Source organism: Meleagris gallopavo, chromosome 8 (genome assembly GCF_000146605.3).
Source record: "Meleagris gallopavo isolate NT-WF06-2002-E0010 breed Aviagen turkey brand Nicholas breeding stock chromosome 8, Turkey_5.1, whole genome shotgun sequence".
NCBI lineage: Eukaryota > Metazoa > Chordata > Aves > Galliformes > Phasianidae > Meleagris > Meleagris gallopavo.
In genome coordinates, this window is record NC_015018.2 from 11842950 (window position 1) to 11862862 (window position 19913).

Consider the following 19913-nt stretch of genomic DNA (forward strand, 5'->3'; position numbering starts at 1 on the left):
TTTTTTTTTTTTTCTTTTAATGATTTGCTGCATTTCTATGACTGCTTGTGTTATTTTTATAGTAAAAGATTTAAACTTATATTCACCAGGTATAAAATACAGTACACTCTTAAAGGAACCACTAAAAACATTTGCAATGTCATCTAAATCTCCTGTTACAATTACAATCAGTGCTCCTGTATTTCTCAGTACAGCCAAGATATTTGCCTAGTGAAAAATACAGCACAGTTAAAAACTCTCCCTCTTCTAATCTTCCATTACGATTTTAGTTAGAGCTATTGATGAAAGGATTTATGCATATGAGCTGTACTGAATGTTACCAAAAAATACTTAAAATGTGAGCTTGAATAACAACCTTCCATTTTTACATAATTTAAGTACTTGGAAGTACCCATTTAAGATGTAGGAGTAAGGATGAATCATAATGTAATAGTTGGGTATCAGCTGAAATCTGTTTTGTCTTAAAACAAAATAGAACAAAGCAGTGCTGTACAAAAATGAAAACAATTCTGCAGTACAAAAGCACAGCAAATGGCAAGCACACATCACTAACTTGCTTTAGTAGCCATGTCAGAAACACTCCTAATTATCAGAGGTAAAAGAGAGATGGCATTTCTGCTGGAAGCAAGTTTTACACTTTATTCTTCCTCTCCCCTCTCTTTCAGCCTATAAATATTAGTCTTACACATTTTTCTCCCATGCAGCTCTTGAAAAGGTTGAGATTTTCAAGGCTGAGAGCAGACAGAAATGTTCATCAAGAAATGCCTTCGGTCAACTGTCTGTAGCTCATCAAAGCACAGTGCTGAAAATATGGATGAGAGGAAAAGAGGAGGAGGATAATAAGAGCATGGTACAGCAGAATTAAAAAAAAAAATCTATGCTCTGATGATCATTAGCTTTATCCTTTTAGAAACGGATGCAGTTATCAACCAGGCACCCTTGGTGGTGATGGTGGTCACAAGGGTACTGACTCCTCCCCCCCCATTTCAGTTGCTTTCAAAACAACCACAAATATGTGAAAGTTACTTTAATGGCATTTGCCACGCAAGGAAATGCCACAGGGATGCGATTAAGAGTAAATGTGGAGATGAGCCACATGACAGTGGAAGGAAAGGCAGCTGGTTCCCAAAACAATTAATACATGCACCAAGTACTTGAGAAACCCTCAACCTTTATTTCTGGAAATAAAGCAAAGACAAGACTCCTGGCTTACAAAATACTTAAAATATCTTAAAAACAAACAAACAAACAAACAAAAAGCTATGGAGCATCCACTATCTGCTTTTTCACACTGTGCAACAGCTGGACATAAGATATTGAACACACTATTGAAACTACTGTTCGTTTCTACTCAGGGATTTCTCCTCTGTTTATTATAAATGCACATTTATTGGCAGCAAGTAGAACATATTATTGCTGTGTTTTATAGCTCGAATGGCTCATGCAAGGAGTAATTTGTTTGTATTCAGTATCACAATCAATAGCTGTACCAGGGATAGCCCGAGGAATGTTTATGCTGAGGGCTTTGCTTGCAGTGTTTCACTGTTGCGATCAATTGACCAAACAGGACTGATTCTTAAAAAAACAAATAAACTTTGATAGCAACCAGATCAGCCATTAAGACATAAGGAATGATGCATCATATGGAAAAAGGCCAAAGACCCACAAGTACTTTCAACCATCTGCTGGTCCATAAAGCCTTCCTACCTGAATATTCCCCACCGGCCTTTCTTCCTCTCGGTATCTGGGGCCCGTTTCCTCAGTGCCCTCACATAACAAGATCCATTTTCCTGCAATACAAGCACAGACACATCATACTTGCATTCTCCTGAGTGACGTGGTAGCATATGAAAAAGCTCACTGAGCAGACCTGAGACAAATGGAGAGCATTTGGGAGGACCAGAAACAACCCTGGGGCACCAGAGCTGAGACTCGGCCCAGAGTTCCAGCTACCCCAAACTCCGCAGGTTCACTCCATCATATCAAGTCTTACAGGCTTCATGGTCCATAAAAATAAGAGGAGGAAGAGGTAGTAAAATTCTACCAAGCCAAATGGCCATTTTTTTCACCCAAAGATCGTGCTGAAGTCTCTTTATTCTCTTAATACAGGAACTCACTGTCTGTTATGAGTTAAGTGCCATTTAAAAAAATAAACACCCCCCAAACTCTGCTTAAACGGATATGCCAAAATACCACAAAAACACCATCCTGTCTGTAGAAAAACAAAGTGAGTTTATGGATTACATTGGCACAGCACTACGACTTCTAGGAAATGCTTTTTAATTATAAAGAAATACTGTAAAGGAAGACAGCAGAATGTTTACGGGCACTGTGTATTTTGTTACATGCTGTTTCAGCAGTCAGACAAGGTGTCTTTGCAAGCGTATGCTGCTAAGACTCTAAAACTCAGCACATATTGAAGAAAGGAACAGAACGAGAACATTTTGCTTCTCTTTTGACAAAATTCCAAGCAACTTCCATGCAAAATAGTATTTCATCCAAGAGGAAAAAGCAAGGCTGATGAAAGAAAATAATGTGCATCTTGGGTCAGTTTAGAACCCCAAAATGACCAGCTGTGGAAGCAGCCACCTTGTTAGCATCTGATGTGATACAAAAGCCACACATGAGCCCCACAGAAAAAGTAGAAAATCTTCAAGTTTTTCAAGCAACTCATTACATGCATTTAGTGTTTGTTATACAATCTTATTTACTCTGCTCACTGATATCATACAAAGAATAAAAACATCTGAATAACATGCTTGAAACAATCATTCCATCCCTGGTATATAATGCTGCCAACAGACAATCTGCTTCAGCTGGGAACTTTGCTGTTCTTCTTGTCCCACAACAAACGGCAATTTTAGGAAAGTTACATATTGACAGACACCCTGAGTGAATGATTGGCTTTTAAGGCCTCACTGAACTGTGAATGTTTTCCCCTGGAACACATTTATTCTCATCCAGAATTTTCCCTAGTGCTTTTGTTCTGATTACACAAGTTGGGGGAAACACACTAAAGGATTCAGGTTTAATATGTGTTAACGTGACGTTCTCTGCTAATACAGACCAAGTTCTTAATTAAGTCAAAATTAGTTATTTAATCTAACTTCTAAGTTCGTCCCCTTCAAAGGATAAACTTCTGTTCTGCCTATCCCAGCAGCCAGATTCCATCCTCTGCTGGCGCTATGGGACAGGTCTCAGACACCAGGCTGTAGCATTTACTTGGCAGCTTCAGCTCTGCCTCACAATTCTACCTCCTGGGCGCGCACTCCCAAGCCTGCATTTGTGCAGCTGCATGGCTAGCTGGACGAGGAGCTCATTTCCTCCAGCATGTGTCTCATAAACAGCTGTGCCAACGCAACACAGGGAACAGGCACGAGGGTAGGAGTGATCAGCCGTGATGGCAGAGGGTCAAACAGAGTCTGCTTAAACCAGCTCAAACCACACTGCCGTGAAATAGGGAGCCAATGCTTCACTCCACTCCTTTGTGTTTTAGTTCGTCCATCTGTAAAACTGGCACCACAACTCCTACTCTATTTTATAAAGCACCTCTGAAAAGGGCAATCCCATTAACATTTCAGTGAATTCACATTACAGACCACCCACTCCTTCTGCAAATCAGGTCCAAACTTCTTCCAAGGACCCTGGCACAGTCCTCACCAGCATCTGCTCCATGCTTTCGCCTCACAACCTGCTCAGGGGCTGGGCTGGGCCAAGCCCTGCCACCACACCAGGCAAGGACTTGCTCAGAATCAGATTCAGACTCCACAACAGAACAGTTTTTTTTAAAGCCCAATCAGCTCTCTCATCCTATTTCTGGGAAAATCCCCAAACCAGTGACACTGGCACAGTTTTGAGGAAGGCGACTATGAGAATGAATGAGCGGCGGAATAGCAGCCCACCGAAAGCACCCTAAAACCAATATCACAACCTTTCCTGGCCCAAAACCACAGCCTCACAGCACGGTTCTCCCCTTTCTGACTGATGCCTAGTCTATGTCCTGTGACGCAGCCACGTGAGTATGCTCAGGGAAGAACCTTTGTGCAAGCATCTGCCGGTGCCAGGTAGCAAAACTGTTGGGTGAGGGTGCTGGAAGAGAAGAGGGAAGCCCACGGCTCTAGGGACAGCCAATAATTCCTGCGTGTACAGATCCAGCAGAGGGAGCACAAAAACAGAAGGATTTTTTCTTGGCCAAATTTTGGCTATGAAACACTGAATGTTTGAAATCCCAGGCACTTTGTATTAGATTATTTCTGTAGTAATGCATGTGTGGTGTGTTACAAATGCATAATGGACAAAACCCTTGCTCTGAGTAGATTACAGTGTAAAAATCAATACAGCAAAAGAGACAAGCAGCATGGGCAGCATGGGCTGCTGAGGCCAGGAATAGGAGGGAGAGGCAGCACAGCAGGGATGCCAGCTCTGCCGATTTGATCATGCCTCCTGCAGTAACAGGAGTTTTTCAAACAGATAGCTATCAAAAGTTACATAAAAACCACAGCTTTCAGGGATCTTCTGTTTTTATTTTATTGTTGTTTGCTTTTTGTTTTAAAGGTGCTATTTCCAGGCTCCCAAAGTGAAATCACTAAAGCTGTAAAGCTGATAATGTGTGCCCCAAAGATTTGAAGAGGGGACGCCACAAATATCTTTCCAAACCCTGTCTCCTCCTCAGTCCTGTCTATGGAGAAAGCCAGAGGGCCCCAGGGATGCACTGTCTACCTCAGCACTCAGCCTGTGCAGGGCTCAGCTACCAGCAAGGGACCACAATTCTAAGGGTGATCAAGAGTAAAACCTTCAGTTTCCATACACAAAAAGCTACTTGACCTCTGTGTACCCAAATAAAAATGAAGAGATAGCAAACAAAACACATGCAGAAATTCTTGGAAAACAAAAATACTGTCAAGATGGGTAATTAAGTGCAATCTTACTATGGAAATGCATGAGGCAGGTGTACTTGGAGTTTTTTTTCCTATTTTCATAAGTTATTTCCAAGTTTTAGTATTATTCTCATTCAATTGCAGCATGTTCAACTCAGAAACCCTGCAAAACAGCAGTGAACTTTACAGTGCAATTCCAGCTCTTATGCACCCTGAGGCTGCAAGTGGGTCAGAAGTGAACAGCACAGCGTGCTGCATTTTCTACAACAGCAAGAATACTTCTGCTGCAAAATATGCAACTTTCTAGACAGTGTTTAAATATGATATGCTGTCCTCATCAGTTAGCACAGCCCTCGATCAGCTCAGGAGTTTTTATAAACTTGGGCGTTTCTTTTGTAAATTCTGAAGCAACTCAAATTCAACACTGCAATATGGCTGATGGTCTTCTGCCCTACAGTCTCTTAATTTTGTATCAAAGAGAAGCATAAAGTGCTGCTAAAGCATGCAAGGCTAAGTAGGTGCTTCCTTGGAGAAAAAGGGCAAGAAAGAGACTAGGTTCAGAGCATTGCAGAAATGTAAGCACAGAGCACTTTGCCCTGCCAAGGTTGGTGTGTTCCTCTACAGGGCAGGGATGGAGTGAGGAAGGAGATTAGAGACGGGACGAAATAACCCTGTGGGGAGGGAATGTTGGGATGTCAGTCATAAGCTGTAGTCCCTCTAACAATTGCCAACTTTGTCTACACCTCTAGGCTTGATCTCCTTAGGAAATCATATATGGACATCCTGCAGGGCAGGCCACAGGCTTGCTGTGGTTAACGCTGCCCAGGCTGTGACACAGCCAAGTTCGTGCTGTTGCACACATCACCCTGTTCCTGCAGGCAGGCTTTTCCAGCACCCTACTAGGTAGAGTGCTACTGGAGTAGAGTAGAATAGCAACGAAAGCTTCAGCTTTTGCTTGCTTTTTTTCCTAATTCTCACAAGAGCAAAAGGTTCATTCACTCAGTAGCCACTTCTCCGATGATCTTTTCCTGTTTATTTTCTTGCTCACTAGTTTGTTGCTTAAATGTATCTTTTATTTCTGTTAAATGATTCATTTTAAACTAAAATCAAAGTTGTACTAGGCATTATTTGAAAAATAAAAGACTACTCGAGCGCTTCTCTTCTCAGATGTAGGCAGCCACAAGCTTTTATTTCCTCACTTTGAGGCACAGGGAGTTTCAGAGCTGTGTCACTCTCCGCACGTAAGACCTAATGGCAGCACTAAACAATATCATGACCTTCAGTTTACAACAGCAAACGAAAAAAACCCTTTGCCTTTCCCAGCTTACTCCACCACCATCCCGTTGTTGCAAGAATAGCTTTCCCAAGCCGGTTCCCTTTCCCACGCTGCAGGTGAGCTCAGAACAGCCCCGGTACACCTGAGGCCAACAGCTCAGCACCACGGCAGGTCCCCACGTCCCCTGCTGCCAAAGAGCAGAGAGGAAGACATGCTGTGCCTGCTGCTGCCTGCCCAGCTAGGCTGCTCCTATGGCAAGGTACAGGAAATCCAGTCCAGGTGCCCAGCACAATCCTGGCTTTACAAGCGCCCATCCCAATAGTAGTGCCAACCCAGCATGCAGCAGGCAGTGGCACATTGGGCTGCCTGTGCTGCTAAGGGAAAGCTGAGCTGCTGGCTCACAGGCGGAAGACAATCAGCACTATTAACCTTGGCTTACACTGAGCCATTGTTCTAGAGGTTGGACATCTCTTGTAAAATCCCATTATTAGAGGCCATTGCCACCAATTTCCATAGTTTATTTTGTTCTACTTTAGAAAAAAATGCCCTTCCCTTTCCCTTATACCCTATTGTACTTACACAGCCTCAAACAATAAACCGCTCGAGCATGGCCATGGAAGTGGTTTGAAGGAACAAAGGCTGCTCCTGGCACCACCGGTGCTGCAGACTCTCTATGTACAGCTGCCTGCATATTCTCTGCAGCTTCACGCAGCACCAGGTGCTGCCGGTTCCCTGTACTTGCACTGCATGCTGGATACAAAACTAAACTGCAGGCAGGAGGAGCCTAAGAAATCATCCTTGAAGCATGGACTGCTGGTGCAGGTGAGTCACAAGCGAGTTCTGCAGCTTGCCCTGCTGAAGGAGGGCTGCGAGAAGGCTCGCCTGGGAAGGCAGCGGTGCGTGAGCTACCCAGCAGGAGGAGGCAGGGCAGCAGCACAGCTCAGGTTCTGCAAAAGAGATTATTGCCACATCCAGCCGCCAGCACCCACCCAAGTGGTGTGCCATCAACTTAATGCTCAAACAAGACTAACAGAGCAGTGAGACAGGATTAGACATGCTTGTTTTTAACCATTATCTCGGGTGGAATACTATCAGTGCAAACTTGGCACCCAAATGCTGCCCCTCAGAGTGGGCAGAATGTGCTTTTAATTTTAAGTGTAGCAGTTAGGTCATTTGTGGTTATTTATTTTTTAATTTAAACTGGTAAAACACATTTAATCTGTTTTGAGAAAAGAACAAATTGATTTAGCAAGCAGTTCTTTCCCTTGAGACAGTCAACCACACTCAGCCACACTGGATATAGGTTGAGACTTCACTGAAGTCATTTTAATTGTAGGTCATAAGAAATATCAAGATATAAACCACCATGGAATACTAAAAATTAAGCCATCATTGAGACTAACAAATGTCTTAGATTTGCAGTAGAGTATTTCTTTAAATCTTTATGGCATTACTACTTTAGCACGAAAGCAGAGCAAACTGGTTAGGGCTGCATGTAATGCATGCACATTATTTTGCTGATGGGAAAAAAAACAACCAACAAACCTATACTAAGGAAAAATACTGACGTGAAAGAAATTTAAAATGCTATACTTGGGGGAAGTATTTTTTTCATTTTGCTTATAAACCAAGTTTTGTTTCATCTTGGTCAGAAATAATTCATCCCTAACACAACAGGACAGAAACAGGATTGCTTTTGCATTAGTACACCTATGAAGAAAAGGAGCACAAGAAAGAGAAAAGAGGATTTGAAGAGAAAACCAAAAAAAACAAACAACCCACAAATATAAAACCACAAAAGTAGAACCCTTTTAGAACTTTGTGCCCAGTTTTTATAAGGAAAAACTCTTCAAAATTTCCTTCTTAGCTAAAAAAGCACTTTTAAAACTTTTTTTTTTTTCCTATCTGGAAACCCCCTTCTTCAGCCAGTTAGCTTTGAACTGAATCCTTCAATTACTAAAATCCTTTTGTAGAACATACCTGAAATGCCAAAAATTTTCCTTAGTTCCCTTTCCCAAATAACAATGACAAAGGAGAGTTCCGACCTCATTCACAGAAAGTAAAACCCCCACATCCTTGTTTCACTTCTTAAAACTGATGAAGTTAAAAATCAGGTGCACTCATCTTCACAACCAAAGAAGAGTGTCTGGGAACTCTTACAGAAGTATTTAAAGAACAAATCCATAACACCTCCTTGTCCCACATTTTTCTGCTTGAAATAAAGCGCAAAGGTTAGCTATGTGATATCAGTGGCAGATATTTATATATTATATATTATATATTATTATATTAATACCACCCTAACCTTTTGAGCTTGATCAATCTACACATTTCTATTCCCAGCATTGAACACTCATGGGAGTAAAGACAAAAAGGGTATTTCTCCAATTCTAGTTAAATAAGAACAGATCTTACCAGCAAACAGGTATTTGAACAGAAGGTGCTCCAAGTGATTGATACAAATTAAGCTGCTATGAAAACAAGTATATACTTATTGAAGGATAAAGTAAAGAGGAATTTTGACATTCTACTTTACTGCTAGTCATATCATTAATAAAAATCTGTATTACGAACACTAATTTAACTTCTTTTAGCCACTGTTCCTCGGAGATGGAAAAATACATCTCTCTTTAATGCTCACAAGGTCAAATCTATCCCAGTGTCAAGTCCTTTTTGTTGGCATCCTCAACACCAGTTCACTGAGCGCTGCAGTACTCTAACCACTTGCTTCTGTGACATTAGATACTGTGCACACACACACATCCCCAGGTGGAGCACCATGGCACAGGGGGCATCATCACCTGTGCCTACACAAAGGGCTTTGCTGTTCCACAGAAGGGAACAGAGGAAAGCTGCAACACTGCAACCTGAAGATGATACTGGCAAGCCTGCATTGACAGAGCACCAAGCCCTTCATGCAGCCTGAAGTTATTGAAATGGAAACACCTAAAGGAATAATTATGGAGACGGGACCAAGAGCAGGAGCCACACGTTGGGATTCCTGGTGCCAGTCCCCAGCCTCCTGACTGCTTGCTGCTGCAGCTGGGCGACAGCAGGCTCCTTGCTCACCTCTTCTTATACAAGTGCTCCCGAACTGGTAGCCCTGGATCTGGGTTTCTTGCTCCTCAGGGAGGGCTCTGGGGCTGCGTCCAGGGCCTGCTCCATGCCAGGCTCTACCAGGCTGCCAGTGTGGAGGCCCCAGGCCAGCAGCAGCGCAGGGAGGCAGCCAGGGAGCAGAATGCCTTGCACAATTTGTGCTCTGCACGGACATCTGAGCTGGAAAGACAGTCATTGCACAACAAGCTGAAGTTTGCCTCAGGATCTGCCAAGTTCTACTGCAGGCTGTTCTTAAACTCCTCCACTGATGGCATTTGTAAAACTCAGATGAATTTTCCTTGACACTTCAAAAAACGGAGAGAGACCCTAAACAAACACCCAGCCCTTCCTCAGTGACCTCGCTGCTTACAGTCCTATAAACATCCACTTTCTTCTTTCTTGTCCTCAAAAGGCCCCTTTCTCTAGCATACTAGCAGCCTTTAACCCATAGTAAAGCGAATAGCATCTGCCCTGCTATGAACAGGCACAAAGTTGGCAAGGCATATACCTCAGCAGATGGGCCCCAGCAAACCCTGCTTGTAGCCCTGAGACGTGGCTCCCCAAACACCCACCTAGACCCTCTGAGGGCACAAAGGGGAGCTCTGGCCACACTTGAGCTTTACCTAGGCACCAGTGTGTAGCCCAGCAAAGCGCATTTTTAAGAAAGCAGCTGGCAAGGTCCCAGAGATGTCCTGGGGTGGGAGGGACGTGCTGGGGAAAGCAGCTGCCAGTGGAGCCAGTGACTCACAGCAATTCCTCCTTCTGAGAGAACCTGCCCCTGTGCCAGCCCACCCAACATCCCATAAAACAAACAAATGCATAATTGAGGCCAGCAACAGGAGAACTCAGTAACAGGAAAGACTAAAAAAATAGGAAAAACATCCAAGCATTTAATATTTACCTAAGAATGAAATGTTTCATTAATTACATTCAGAATCAATCTGTAGCTATTTTCCTTAAATTCTCAGTCAAACCCACAGATTTGAAACACTTTGAACTGTGCTGCACCAGTAATTGTGAATGAATATTTTAGATCAGTCTGAAATTGCTGTACTGCATATAGCAAATGGACTAATAAGCTGCTCATGTGTAGACTACTAATGTATGTTCTTTCTTTCCTAGACAGATGGAGAACAGTCTAAAGTAAGTTGAACAGGCTACTGGGAATCTTCAGAAAGTCTTATAAAAAACTTTTACTTCTGCTGTTTTATGAAAAATATTACTCAACAGCCTCCATGCATTAAAAAGGAGACAAGAAGATACAGAAAAGCCTGAACAAGTGTGCCAAAACGTGAAAGAAGGGTTGGATAATTCATGTGCCTGCAGCAACCCGTGCAGGGTGCCAAGGAATAGTGCGCTGTTATTAAAGGACTACCAGAGCAAAGGACAACATTGCCACCTATGTTATCTTTATTCCAATACGGTCGTTTCTGGGCAGTCATTTTCAAGCACATATAGTGGCATATCAGTGCTGATATCTGACATTTGTGTTCCAGTTTACAGAAGCATCTGTTGAGTCATCAGATTAAAACAGTTAATTGCACTTTGGGGATACTTTCAGAGATTAAAATTTCCCTTATTTCAGGCAAATTTTAAACATCTCCATAGATTAAACTCCTTTTACATATATAAAACTCACACTCAATCTCCAGTGAAATTAATGTATGAAATGTGAAGAATAACTTCCCTAAAGGATTGTCTGTATTTTTCTGCCTGAACTGCACTCAGTAATGTGGAACAGAAAACAAAGACATAACCTGAATCACATGTAATGCTGAAATATGAATTAAGACACAGCCTCCGCTGAATGGAGGAAGAAATTAGTACCTTCAATCAAGAACTTAAAAAAAAAAAAAAAAAAGTAACAGCTGAAAACTGTTAGATGATATCTGCCATGTTAATACCTCAAAAGCTTGTATTACCATTTATTCTAAAAGAAACAAAGTATAAGCTGTATCTTTGACCATCACAAAAGCGCCAGGAGACAAGCCAGGAGAAGAAGCCACAAAATGAAACATGGATTGAATTAACTAAATGACATCTGATGTTGTACCAATTGCTTCTTAAATGCATCTAGGGACTGCAGGCAAGTGATCACCTTTCACATATGTAATTATCTGAATATTTGAATTACAAAGATCAAAAAAATTTGTGGAAAGCTTGTGCGAATTTTCCGAATTTGAAAGTAATTGCTTCCAAGCTGAACTTCATTGAAACCTTCTGGCCTCTACAGCAGAAGGAGGATTAGGAAAACATATTCCCTAAGAAGCAGCATCGCCCATATGAACTGTGATTTAGAACAATTTAGTAGTGGATATTTTGGTTTGGTTGGTCCTTCCTTCTCCCACCCGCTTGACAGAACCTGCCTGTTCTGCAGCTCACCAACCACAGAGTTCAGTTAATCACATGTGATTTCACTCAAGAAGTGAACATAAAGCTCAAGTGCTACTGAATAACCAAGAGCCCCATACAAGATTAGAGATACCAAGATCCCAACTAGGTTACGCTTTGCCATAAATCCTAAACTGACAGCACATCTCAGAGAATCTAAGCAGACCATTATTCTTTAGTGCTGAGGAAATCAAACTAAAAGCAAGAGTGTAAAAGCTGAGACAAGAACTGCAGTCACGACCGAGCCTTAAAAGGTCCCTCATACTTTTGAAGTTACAGCATATTCCCTCACTTCTAAACTGAACAGAGACTGCTGTCTCAGTTGCATTAAATTATTAGCTAATTAGCCCTGAGTAAGGACAACAGTGTGTTGATGCTGGCAAGCTGTGAAAAGAACACTTCAGCAAAGAAGATCAATAGCATTTTTGTCTGGCTTACAATAAGAAAACTGCTGGCCCAGGTTATGAGTTTATGCCATTTTTCATTTGGCAGACAAGACAGCACCAGTGACAGATCAATACAGCAACTTTATGACACGCTGCTGCTCCTGCAGATGGCAGGACCATAAACAGACATCGTTTTTAAAGTCTCTAGCAGTACATTAGACAGAAACCACCTGACCTTTTGTAATACTACCCGAAAAGGCAAATCGGAGAAACAGAGAAAACCAGGAGAATTGCTGTCCCATTAGACAGAAAGTAACATTATCTGTTTGAAATTCATTATCTGGAGTAGCAAGCTACTGTGCTATTTGGGAGATCCTACTAAAACCACTACCTTGGCATCAGGTAAACACTTATCCCTTCAAAGAGCAAATGCTAATGGGCATCACTTCTTATTTGATGCAATTTTCTTATCTTTAAGTCATATGGACAAAGAGAAGGGAGAAAAAAACAAGAAATCTTTCATGTGATTTTGAACATTAGATGAGTCACTATTATCTCTAATTAGTAAGCATTTGAGAGAATAGGCTTACAAACAAGCAGTTATTTTTCCTATATTGCAATACACAGACTGCAGCATTTGCTTGTGTATGTGTGTGTGTATATATATATATTATCTTACAACAGGACAAGGATTGTCAGTAATGTTCTACTGTTTTATCAACAGCAAATGAAAACAAGAGGAAGGTTTTATAATTCTAGTGCTTTTATGTTAAGATCTCTAGTTGAAGAGAACATAAAAGATAGCACCTTAATGTATTATTTAGGCCAGATCTTCAGCTGAGGACACAGGAGGAACATCTGGCCCTGTATTTATAGTCTTTTCACTATAAACATGAAATAAACACAGAACATGGTGAATTAATCATATCATCAGCTTTCTTCTGCCTCTCCTTCAGAAGCTGTTTTGTGTCAATTACCAAAGAAATATCTCCTCAAGCAGGAAGCTAATTTTACAAAAGCACATTGGTTTTGGGGGCCTTCATCAATACTTTTGAGTTGCTTCAAGTAACTAATTAACATTAATGTCAACATAAAGGACAGAAGGATAGAGAAAGCTCCCCATGTGGTATTGCTGTGCAACAGGGTTCGAGTCCATGTCAGAAAAATGAGTTATTAATTTGATCTTTAATTTTACCCTGCATGTTGAGAGCAAACTGTGCTGTATTTTCCTCTTACTAACACTACATTCAGCATTAGCACAAAACAGGGCAGAGCAGCACCCAAACCAGAAGTCTCTTGATTGGGCTCTGCTCATGCTAAGAATAACCTGGCACACACGTACACGGTGCTGGATGTGCCAGTGATCTGCCTTACTCCTGGACTCAAACCCCAGCCCCTCTACAAGATCTTATATACATCAGGTTGTGCTAAAGCAGGAAAACTATGTATTGAATCTATTTTTAAAAAGAAATTGGATTTCTTTAAGCTTCAAGGCGAAGGATGGTTTTAACAGTTTCACATTTATAATCTCACCTCCTTTCAGCCTGTACAAGGGCTCTTTGTACCCAGCCGCACTGAGACATGCTGGCTGCCATGCCTGCCAACCCCCAGTGCTTGCTTCCAGCCTGCCGCAGAGCTACTGGCATAAACACACAGCACAGCAGCCCACAGCTCCCATGCGCATGACACAGAATATACTTTACCTTCCAACTCAAGCCCTTCTATGATCCTGTGATGAGTTGGTTATTATGCTGAACAAAACATTTTAAACTCTGTTTATTACATTTTATTTTATTTAGGACACCTACTAGGTTGCGGCTGTAAAGCCTGCGCCTCTTTGCCTGCTTCTTGTCTTCACCTCTTGCCTGGCAGCAGCTAAAATCGGTACTGGGAGGAGCCACGACGTAACCCCACTGCCTGAGAGTTCAGGGAGAGAGGAGAAGGGGAGGAGGGCCCCAGCCCTCGAGCAGCAGGTGGTCTCGCTCCTCCTGTGTCTATGCCGGGAAGCGTTAATGCTTGCTTTTTGGTAGCACGATCCCCTAGAACCTGCCTTTTTCAGTGCTACACAGACCCATCTCACTTCTGCACTGAGCATACTCCTCTCTCTCTCAAGACTTTCTTCTCATTTTTCCTAAATCCTGCTGGATTTAAGATCCATTACATTATTTCCTTATCATCAAAGTCCTCAGCACTTCAGCTTTTTCTTAGTTTTCCTCTGTCCCTGTAAAGAACTAACCACATTGTTTTTCCTAGACCAGTCCCTACAAACTCTTCCTTCCATGGGATTCCCTGGACTTTCTGCATTAAGATGGTTTTAGTCAAGAAGTCCATTAACTATCCCTTTTGCCACTGTGCTATTGAAATGACACCGCCTTTGTCCAAAGATAGCACAGTGTGAACAACTTTGCAGACTCGTTACATTATCAGCAATAAGCTGAGATCCCACCACAATTTCTCGTTGAAGAAATTGTACAAATCCACAAATACAAATGAAACGCACTTCTGCTTTGTTACTGTTCAAAAGGTTAATTAATTTGAAGGCAAAAAAAAGCAAAGATGGGTTTCAAATCCCACCAGACTTCCTGGTTCTACAGCAAACATAAACATCTGGGTACCCATTCTTTTTCTTTTTTCCTTACGAAAATCTTCCTGAAAAGTTCTCCAAGTCTTAACACATGCTTCAGATTAACCCAAAAGAGAAATCAGGTCTTTGTTTCGTATTTTGAATTTTGCATTCAGGCGAGAGCCGCCTATTAATTGTAGACTTTGCATAAAACTACAAACTATTAGTTGAATAGTAAAGCGTTTGTGGAAGGAATGTCTTCATTCTGCACACTGTCATATCTAGACTCCACAATGGTGACCAGAAGATAAGCTCACAGCACATACAATAATAACATCAATAATCAGACTAAAATAGCGCATTCACATTACGCATTGTTCATATTACCATTCACCAGAGCCAATCCTTTCGAGTGTAATAAAGTGAAGGTATTATAATTAGAGAGCTCATAATGCCATTTAATCAAGTGCGGAGCTAGAGCACAGCGGGTTGTACACCAAAGACAAAACCACATGAAGCGGTACTCTGAATGCAGGGAAGGGCACACATTCTTCAGGGAAAATAACAAGTTACTACAAAGCCATGTTTGTTTTCAAGTACTTAATCAAGAGAGTTTGCATACTAGGTAATTTTACCTCATGAAAATAAGTTATTTCATAAATGGCAAATGAAATATGACCACAAACATGTCTTTTGATTCCTACACACAGAAAAAAACCAACAGATTTGAGCTCTCAATTTGTGAATTAATTCTTCATAGTTCTATTGGAAGAAATAATTATACTTCAACAACATTATAATAATTCTTCTACTACTGCTTATTACTTTCAAAGTACTTTAGAACAACTGATCCATTTCCATGACACCTCTAGCAGCCCCCATGTAATGAAGCTGAAACAGGAGGATCCTCAGCTAACAACAGCAGGAAAGCAAGTGAGATCAAGAGATTTCCTTGCAAGCAATCCTAGAGTCCTTATTTTGATCTGGATCTGGGATCTCTAGGGTCCAAATATGATTTCACTACAATACATAAATACCAATAAGTATTTATAAGCCTAGTGTATGTATCCAAGCTACAGGCCAGTGTAGCTTAACACTGGAGCAACGCCAGGAAAATATTAGTAGAAAAATGATGAGGCACTGAGTTTCAAAAAACTGCACTTAGGCAAGGTGAGCGCCTTCGGATATAAGTGTTATTTAAACATTTGCTACAGATATTACAGCATGTTCTCAAATGACAGCAGATAAAGAAATAAAAATGCCTAAATTAAAACAGGGACTGCTTTAGTACCCATTAAGCACATAACAAAGATTCTTGTTGGCTTTAGACCATGTTGGGTCAGACCCTCTTCACTCAATTCCACAAGCTTCACGTACCTTTTAGCTTATTTTTATGACAGTTACACTGCTAGCCATTCTCAAAATAGCAAGAAGCGATTTGCCATCTACCTGGATATTCTTTATGGACAACAGTTTGACACTTAACGTTTAAAAAAATGGAATTTGCAAACGAGGAGTCAATTTTGCTGTAACTTGTAGTCTCACTCAACTTTTGTCATCTCCAGAGCAATGCTGTGACCTGGAGCCTTTTATCTTGGCTTATTTTCAGAATTTTACAGAGTAGTTACTTTCTTTTTTCATAATTACACGGCAAAATGCAGCAAGTCCGGAGATTATATGCTTTTATCACTTATTCCTGAATAGTTCATCAAGTAACAATTTGTATTGATTTTGTTGGGTCATTTTCACATTTGAAACACTTGAGTGCTCAGGTTGTGTAGGAATGAGCATCCCCAAACTTACTCCAGTATCATGGAGGAGAAATGAAATATCTCCATTTTTTCTTCTTTTAAAACACTGATTTATATAAGAATTAGGTAAAGTTTCCCTGTATCTGCACTCTAAGCATATTCCTAGAAATGTGGAAGAAGACTTAATCTGTGCAAGACAAATACAAGTTAAATATACCAAACAAAACGCAGGACAAATAGTGTAATCCTCACTCAGAAAAACACCATAAATCACAGCTTTGATATAGATGAAAAGCAGGTCTATTCTTTCTTAGTGGAGATAAATGTTTGCCACCTTAATCTCTAATATGACATACTTATATAACTGTGGGGTATATTCCTAGGTCAATCTGTGGGAGATTTAGACAGCAAAGTTAATCCTCATACCAAACTTCAACAGCATGAATCAAGTCAAAGTTTTTGCAAAACATCTTAGCCACAAGCAGTAGCTCCCACGAAACAGGACAGAAGCAAGATAAAAATCATGCTGTTCTAATATCCTCAGGGCTTTATCCTGCCAGCACTAACTGATAGTGCTGTTCATGAGAGATATTGGTAGAACAGAACAAGAGTGAGGACAAAAATGTATCTTGAATCCTTTGTTGAAGCAGATAATTTCAATGAATGTCTCATCTCTACTGCTTTTGACTAAATATTTGCCATCATATTTAACTGTTTAGATCCTGGCCAGTTTCCTGTTTCCATGTATGGTGTAGGTTCTAGAAATGTCCCACAGGACCTCTCATGCCAAGCATGCCGCTTGCTGACCCATTAAGGTTTCCAAGTGACTTTGCTGGCGTCTGTCTTTCAAAAGGGCTGCAGTACTCTTAGTTTTGAAAAGCAAGCTGTGTAAAGGAGTTGTAAGATGGGTATCTCAAAAAAATCAGCAGCCAAAGCTAAACCTGTAGTTCCTAACTTACCATACTTTTATTAGAAATATTTTATTAACTTCTATTACAAGCATTTTAAATAACAGTCCTTTGTTTGCACCACAGCTCCTCGTCAGTGCTTCCATCACAGTGACAACCACAGTTGTTAGACATGATTTAAGTTGTTTAACATTCCTTTCAAGTGAAGGGGTGTTACACACCTGAACACATCACATCACACTCTTATTTTTTTTTCCCTAGCCCCTCTAATTTTCCCTAAGGCAAAACACTGGAATAATCACTTTATTGTTACATTTACTGACAATGATCCTCAGAAAGTGATAATGTTTTCATCCTATTTGATTACATTAGTCTTAATAAATCCTAATGGAAACACAAATCCTCTTTCTTATCACTCATTCTCATTAATTTCAACAGTCGCTATAACTTAACCACTCAAAGGGCTTTAATGCCTGCACTGAGAACAAATGAGAGAATTCGCACTGTCTCCCATTTGTACTTCAGTCTCACTCAGCAAACAAATTTAGGGGAACTAAAAATGGAGCCCAAGTGCCCAGAGCTGTCCATGTGCCAGCCAGGCACAGTGCTGTGACACTGAGCGCAGGATGGAAACCAGGGTACTACCCACTCGAGAGAGCTCTCCGTACAAACAGAGCAGACGGGCTGTATCTGTAAGCCCGTTAAGGAAAACATATGCTGGTTGTTACTGACTCACTTCATGTCAACGCTGCAGGGAAAGTGAGTTGTTGGGGAGGTTCTGAAGAGAGATGGGTACATTTCACAAGGAGGCATGCCCCATGTGTGGAAGGCAAGGCCAGCAGAGGTGGAGGGGCTCTCAGAAAAAGCAGCAGTGGTCAGAGCAGCCAGAGCCAGGCTGCTGTGGGAGGCCTTCTGGTGGTGACAGTCATATGAGCGCTCCCATTCACCAGGCCCAAGGTTGCTGCGGTTAGTGAAACAGGAACAGTGCGCAGCCAGGTGGATTGCTGTCATTTGTATTTCCCTACTTCATTTCTCCTTTGGAAAACGTAGGTCCTGACATGAGAAATCAACCTAGCCCACAAACAAGCCAACTGTGCTGAAATCTGCTTCAGCAGCACAGGTCAGGCCAGCTCATCAGCCAGCTGCTCTGCTCTGCAAGTGCAGCAGGACACCCGCAGCTCGCTGCCCCGCCACATAATTGCACATCTTGTTCTTTGTAATCACGCTCACACTTCTGCACTGCTGTAGAGACAGACATCACTAATCCTCATGGACTCCACTGAGAGGCAGGCAAAGTAGTATCACCACCCCCAATTTACAGATGAAGAGAAAAACATATCACCTGGAGAAGTCAGTTAATGACTGAAATAAGGAGATGCACTGCTGCGGAGCTGGGTACCCACTGCCTTGTTTGTGCTGGTGGCCAGCGGAGCTCCCCAGGCAGCAGGGAGCCCATCTACTGGGCTGGCCAGACATGGGGTGCTGAGGCCAGCCATTCCAGTGCCTGACCACTCTTTCAGAGAAGCAGTATTTCCTGACGTCCAGCCTGAATCTCCCCTGGCACAGCTTGAAGCCATTCCCTTTAGACCTATCACCAGTTACATGAGAGAAGAGGCCAACCCCCAGCTCACTACAACCTCCCTTCAGGTAGTGAGCAATAAAGTCTCCCGAGTCTCCTCTTCTCCAGATTGAACAATCCCACCTCCTTGAGCCGTTCCTCATAAGGCTTATGCTCCAGACGTCTCACTAGCTTTGTTGACCTACTTTGAACCAGCTCCAGGGCCTCAATGTTTCTTGCAATGAGGGGCCCAAAACTGGACACAGTACTCAAAGTGGATACATGAAACGTACTTGCTAGTTGGAAAATAATTTCGAGTCATTTCAAGTCAAAGTTTTAAAGTTAAAATCAAGCTTAAGTAGCTATTTTTGAAACCACAGACAATAACAATTAATTAATCAGCCACCCAAAATTTCCAAGGTATAATGACAAAATTCTGTCATTTGTTCTTTTTCAGAACTTCCGGCATTGGATCCCTCTTATGGATTTCTCTTTGCTACGCACTTCAGAAACGGAAAATGATTTCCTCAGTTTGGCTTCAGCAACCAGAAGTCAGATTTTGAATAGAACAGTCGCCACGAGGCCAACAGCCAGGTTGGGGAATTGACCCCATTACTGCTTTCAGATCTACTGCTAGTTCTCAGTCCCTATTCAACAGACCATTGCTCACCAAAATGGTGAAGTTGCTCCTCATTAGCAGGAAACATTCATTAAGCCATTTTAAACCACAGACAGATGTTAGCCAGGTCCACAGACTAATGACACATCACTACTGCAGTTAACTATGTAATCTCCCTCCAAACACAATCTTTATGCTGCTCCAAACCTTCTCATACTTTAGTGATCTTTACTTTTTTGACCATGCTTTAACAAGAGTCAGCAATGTTATTTTTCATCTTCCTAAAAGGAAACTTCCCAAACTATCTTAGAGATTTGGGTGGGAAGGGAAAGCAGGTGAGGTTTTACTCAAACCTAAAATGCTGGCTTCCAGCTGCTCCAACCAGGCTCTCCTCTGGGAAGTACTCTGGGAAGAACATCTCTATTCCCAGCAATGGAAAAAACACTCAATATCTGCTCATTTCATGCGTCTTTCCAGATTAAAAAAAA

At 41.6% G+C, this 19913-nt stretch overlaps 1 protein-coding gene across 6 annotated transcripts in view; it reads right to left on the reverse strand.

Annotated features, from left to right (window-relative positions):
• Positions 1-19913, reverse strand: part of ZMIZ1 (zinc finger MIZ-type containing 1) — a 280166-nt gene that overhangs the window by 218909 nt on the left and 41344 nt on the right. For 5 of the 6 annotated variants that reach the window (XM_010714339.3, XM_010714337.3, XM_010714338.3 and 2 more), the window contains exon 2: positions 1708-1790. The exons of the other annotated variant lie outside the window; for it this stretch is intronic. The gene's annotated coding sequence lies outside the window, so the exon portion shown is untranslated. The remainder of the gene's footprint in view (positions 1-1707; positions 1791-19913) is intronic. 6 annotated transcript variants of the gene reach the window in all.